Genomic DNA, 5,929 nt, shown 5'->3' with positions numbered 1-5,929 from the left:
GTCCCATCTTCCCTGTTTCTTCCCAGCTCATCCACAAATCCAGCGGCTGTGAGGAGTCTTCTCAACACCCCAACGGTCATCTTCTTCCACACTTCCCAGCCGCATCCCAACCGATCATGGCATCTCAAGCGTTGTGGCATCAACCAGCCACATGGCTTCTTGTCTTCCAACGGATCATTCCAAGCAACAGTGGAAGCATCCCAGCAGCCGAAGATCCCAGGCGATTCAACTTCATCTACCCCGTGTTTCATCCATTCCCAAATTTCTACAACGTTTCCAGCTGAAGAATCTCAAGCGATTCAACTTCATCCCGCATCTCAAGCAACCGGATCATCCCCAAACCTCCACGCGTCTCACCAGCCGTGCCTTCAACATGCTATAAAAAGGGGAGCCATCCGGTGAAGAAGGAGGGGACGGGAGGGAGAAAGCAGCCGGGAGAGCCGTGTGCGAAGGAGGAGACCAGCAGCCGACGGAAGAAGGGGAGAAGGAGCCGACGGAAGAAGAGGAGAAGGAGCCGACGGAACCAGGAAGTCTTCATTTGCATCTTCCGATCAATCCTCTCAGCCGGGCAAGAGAAGAGGAGAGCCCAAGGGAGAAGAAGAAAGGAAACAGAGTACTCTGTTTCCTAATCGAAGAAAGAAAAAAAAAAAAGGGGTTTATGTTTATTTTATTTATTCTATGCTAATCCCTTTTATAAAATGTTTCTATTATAGGGAAAAGCCTAGCATTTTCTTCATGTATTTCATTTAATCATCAATGGGATTTTAATTTTTTTTTATTTGATTTATGGTGCAGTAAATTTATAGAAATTATTTCAAACTTATATATTTTCTTTGATTTGTTATTTCCTCCGGGTATAACAGATGCTTAGAAATCCCTGTAGTTTAAAATAGAATTACTGTAATGCTGCCCATAAAACTAAATCTATTTAACTGAGATAATAGATGATTTTAAGAAAAGCATGATGAAGTGCTAGGCTGAATCCTGATGCCTTAGTTATATTTTGTCAATCCGAATATTATTTAGCCTTTAGTTTTTGTTCACTGTCAAATTTCTGTGGATTCGATCTCGGACTCACCGAGAATATTACTTTGCTACACCCTATACTTGGGGTATCCTACGTTTAATTTCTCTTTTTAAAAGAGCAAGATTAAAATTGTAGCAAGTTTTTGGCGCCGTTGCCGGGGATTTGCAACGTGCGAACGAGAACAAGGCTGCAAATTTTAATTTTTAATTTCTAGTTCTTCAATTTTTCTTTATTTTTAACACGACTGAAATTTCAAATTTTTACAGATTCAAGGACGACAAAAAGCGGGACCAGTAACGAGGAAGACCAAGATCAAATTTTTGGATTCCCGGAGTGAACGAACTCCGGCCGTGAGTATTTAAATTAATTTTCCTGTTTTGCTCATACTAGTCCTATTTTTCCTAGATTAGAATTTTACTCTTGTTTTAAAAAAAAATTAATTAAATTTTTTTTATTATTAATTAAAATAATAAAATAATAAAAATAATAAAAAAAATTAAAAAGAAAAAAAAATTTAGCTAGTTTGCTTGATCAACTATTCAAATGCAATTTAATGTCATGACATAAAATGTTAAAAATTTTCTTGATTGTTGCATATAGTATAAAGCATTTGCATAAAATAATCTAAGGGCTGAACCCATTAAAAAGATAAGGTCGGGATTTCATCACTCGTCCTTAGCCCAAAAATCATCCCAGTGCATAAATATCCTAAGCCTAATTAAAATCAACTAGACGTTGGCTCCTAAGGATATTCGAGCTCAATAGGACGAAGACCACTGAAAGTTGCACCAATTTCGCTCTATGACCCCGGTCGATGTCTAGACAAGCTTTGTCCCTCTAAGTGATTGAAGGGAGACAGTTTCTGTTCAAGGAAAGAGGGTTTTAAGTGGGACCTTTGCTATACGCATCGTGACCCCTCCACTTACCTGGGAGCTTACCTGGTCGACTAGGTTATTAGACCGGATTGGAGGCTTAAGTGTACTCTTCAAACCAGTTAGGAGCTGTCTAGAAATTTTTGGGAAAACATTAGAAATAAGGGTGCTATGCTTTGATACTGTTTGATTGTGAATAATTTTAGTAGCAGGGTGTCAATATTCATAGCTTTAGGTAATATTCATACTCATCCAAAACTCTAAATATATATATATACAAAATAAATAAATAAATAATTAATAATAATAATAATTAAAGAAAAATCTCTGTAAAAAAAAAAAGTCGATTAGTTAATTGGTCAGTATATGCGGTTGTGGCAAAGGGATAAAACGAAAAGATTATTCCGAGTTGAATCTAGGGATAAAAGTTCAAATAATCAAATGGAAGATAATGGTAGTAATCAGGGAGACAATGAATTTCAAGATGACTTACCTATTAGAACGCTTCGTGATTATCTACAACCCACTAGGACCAGTACCCCATCCTGTATGGTTATTCCTATTGCTGCCGGAGCCTTTGACATGAAACCAGTAATAATCCAATTACTCCCAAAGTTTCACGGACTTGACTCCGAAAGTCCCTACTTGCACCTAAAAGAATTTGATGAAGTGTGTTCAACACTTCAATTTAATAATATCAATGAAGAGGTAGTGAAGCTTAAGTTATTTCCTTTTTCTTTAAAGGAAAAAGCTAAGTCATGGTTACACTCCTTAAGGCTTAGGACCATAGCCACCTGGCAAGAAATGACAAGAGAATTTTTAAAGAAATTCTTTCCAACACATAAAACAAACACACTTAGAAGAAATATCATGAACTTCGCACAAAAAGATGGAGAAACATTTTTTCAGTGTTGGGAAAGATTTAAGGACCTTCTCCTTGCTTGCCCACATCATGGATACGAAATTTGGAGAATCATCAGTTTCTTTTATGATGGTTTGACCTCCAATATGGGACAATTTGTGGAAATGATGTGTAATGGTGAATTTATGAATAAGGAACCAGAGGAAGCCTGGGACTATTTTGATCTGTTGGCAGAAAATGCACAGGCCTGGGATACAATAGATAAGAACGAGAAACCTCAAAAATCGACTAATACTAAAGGAGGAATGTATCATGTTAAAGAAGAAAATGATGTAAATTTAAAGATTGCTAATCTAACTAGGAAGGTTGAAGCCATTGAATTAAGCAGAGCCCATACAGGAAAGGCACCTACTATAGATGAAAGTATATGTGAAATCTGTGAGAGTAATGCACACTTAACCAAGGATTGTCCTACAATCCCTGCCTTCCAAGAAGTGTTGCATGATCAAGCGAATTTCACAAATGCTTATAAGAGACCATTTCCTGAAACATTTAATCCTAACTGGCGAAACCATCCTAACTTTAGTTGGAGACATGGACCCACTGCCAATGAATCTCAAGGGAATTCCATACCCTATGTGCCACCCCATAAGAGATCTCTTGAGGATACTTTGCAGGCATTCATGCAAGGGCAGACCCAGATAAATCAGAATACCATGCAGTCACTTCAAGAACTTAAAAATTCTGTAGGTAGAATTGAGGCTCAACTCAATGTTAGGGAAAAAGGGACATTTCCAGCCCAACCTCAATCTAACCCAAAGGGTCAACATGAAGTCCATGAAGCAAGTTCATCCCAACCTAAATTTGAACAAGTTAAGTCTGTTATGACCCTTGTTGCCCAAGGTGACAAGCCAAGAGGGGGGGGGGTGAATTGGTTTCTTCTAAATTTTGGTGCTTTAAACGTTTTCTTAATTAAGTGCGGTGGACGCTTTCTTAAGCTATTTGAGTGAGTTAAACTAACGCAAGAGTAGAAGATGATGCAAGAGTAAATGAAAACACAAGCACAACACAAACACAACAATATATAGTGGTTCGGTGCTCTCCTTAGCACCTACGTCCACTCCCCAAGCGTCCCCTTGGGAATTCACTATAATCTCGCGGATTACAGTTGGATTGTTTTCCGGGCTCACAATCCAAAAACCTTTGTTGGTTTTACGGGCTCACCAACGAACCTATACACTTTGGTTTTCCGGGTTCACCAAAAACCTTTGTTGGTTTTACGGGCTCACCAACGAACCTATACACTTTGGTTTTCCGGGTTCACCAAAAACCTTTGTTGGTTTTGCGGGCTCACCAACGAACCTTTACAAAGTGTTTAATAACAAAAGGAAAGATTCAAACTCCTAAATGAGCATATGAAACAATATAAGCTACAAGGAAGAGTTAGAAAGTATTTATCGCTTTGAAGTCGCTTTGCTCTTCTTTGTCAAGGATGCTTCACTCTTTAAAGGGGATGGAGCTCTTGATGCCTCTTTGAATCTGCTCAATCCCTTTTTTTGATTCTTGAATGAAGCTCTTGATGAAGAAGATTAGGGCACTTTTGTATTCTTGGGTACTCTTTGATATTCAACTCAAAAGTTGTTCTCTCTGATGAATAGTGCCCCTTTAAATAGCTTCCCACCTTCTTAGGACAAGTCCCAATGGTTAGATTTGAAAAACTAGCCGTTACTCACCTTGGGAAGGACAAAAAGTACAGTTGCAGAACTAGCCGTTACTGTTCAGCCCGTGTTTGGGTCGGCTCAACCTGTCCTTGGGTCGACCCAACTTTGCCTTGGGTCGACTCAAACATTCCTTGGGTCGACCCTCTCAGAAACCACAGAAACTTCAATTTCAGCCGTCCTTCCCATGGGTCGACCCAACCATTCTTTGGGTCGACTCAAAGTCCACTTGGGTCGACTCAACTTCTTCTTGGGTCGACCCTCTCAGTAATTCCAGAGAACCAATTTCTGTCTGTCTTTCTGTCTTGCCTTTGGGTCGACCCTCTCAGGGTTTGGGTCGACTCAAGCTTGGGTCGACTCAACCACTGTTTGGGTCGACCCTCTCAGTAAATCCAGAGAGCATTCTTCAGTTGTGTTTTTGAGGTTCTTCAAGGTTGGGTCGACTCATGCTTACCTTGGGTCGACCCAACTCACTGTTCATTTGTGCCATTTTTGCAGGAGTGTGCCAAATGATTTCTTGATGTGCCGGGGTCGACCCAATCAACCTTTGGGTCGACTCAATCCACACTTTGCTGCATTCTCAAGGTTAGATTCATTCAAATGAACAAGGTCATGTATCTATTTTCAATTAACCAAATATACTGAGAGTAATGAACTTATAAATGAAGTATCAATTTAACTTATAGCATACTCTAGATAATTGCTTGTTAATCATCAAAATAACATTATCATCCTCAATCTCCCCCTTTTTGATGATTACAAAATAAAGAGTATAAGTCTATTGATACTTGTCTTTAAAATCAGTTTATAAAAGGGATTAAATTGCTGAATTTCAGCTTTTCATATATACTTGTGAAATCTCCCCCTATATCATTCAAATGTTGCCAATTTGACTTTTTGAATTGCTCCCCCTTTCATTTATAATTCATTAGCAATGAAACTTCAAAAATTGGAGATAAACTCTGAGTTTCAGGTTATGTATCGGGGTGCGAGAGGTGCGTGCCAAATTCTGAATTTATATGTGCCAAATTCTGAACTTTGATGGAAATTTTTGATTTAGTCAATTTCATTGTTACAAATTGCTCCCCCTTAGATGTATAAGCTTTCTTATATGATTTTCAATTTGTTTGCCCATTTATTTCTCTTTTCTTTACATAACTTTTATCTTTATTTCTCCCCTTTTTGTTATATTTCTTTACTTCTCCCAAAATTAATACTCTTCCTTTACTTCTTAAATAAAATACTCTTTCTTTACTTAAATTGAATACTCTTTCTTTTCTTAATACTCTTTCTTTTCTTTTCTTAAATACTCTTTCTTTTCTTCTCCCCCTTTTTGTTATCATCAAAAATATATATATGGGAAAAGATGCAATAAATAATAAACTTCAAACTTCATTGATCAAAATAGGAACATTTTCATACATTCATGTCAAAAACAAAGACAGATACA

At 37.9% G+C, this 5,929-nt stretch overlaps 1 non-coding gene across 1 annotated transcript; it reads right to left on the bottom strand.

The window, feature by feature from the left end:
* Nucleotides 1-2,751: 2,751 nt before the first annotated feature.
* Nucleotides 2,752-2,858, bottom strand: LOC120106076. Its single transcript, XR_005508303.1, has one exon. It is a non-coding gene; the product is annotated as a small nucleolar RNA R71 (small nucleolar RNA).
* Nucleotides 2,859-5,929: the final 3,071 nt, after the last annotated feature.

This window comes from Phoenix dactylifera, unplaced genomic scaffold, assembly GCF_009389715.1.
Source record: "Phoenix dactylifera cultivar Barhee BC4 unplaced genomic scaffold, palm_55x_up_171113_PBpolish2nd_filt_p 000448F, whole genome shotgun sequence".
Classification (NCBI taxonomy): Eukaryota; Viridiplantae; Streptophyta; class Magnoliopsida; order Arecales; family Arecaceae; genus Phoenix; species Phoenix dactylifera.
Note: the sequence above shows the minus strand (reverse complement) of the source record. Positions and strands in the feature narration are given on the sequence as shown.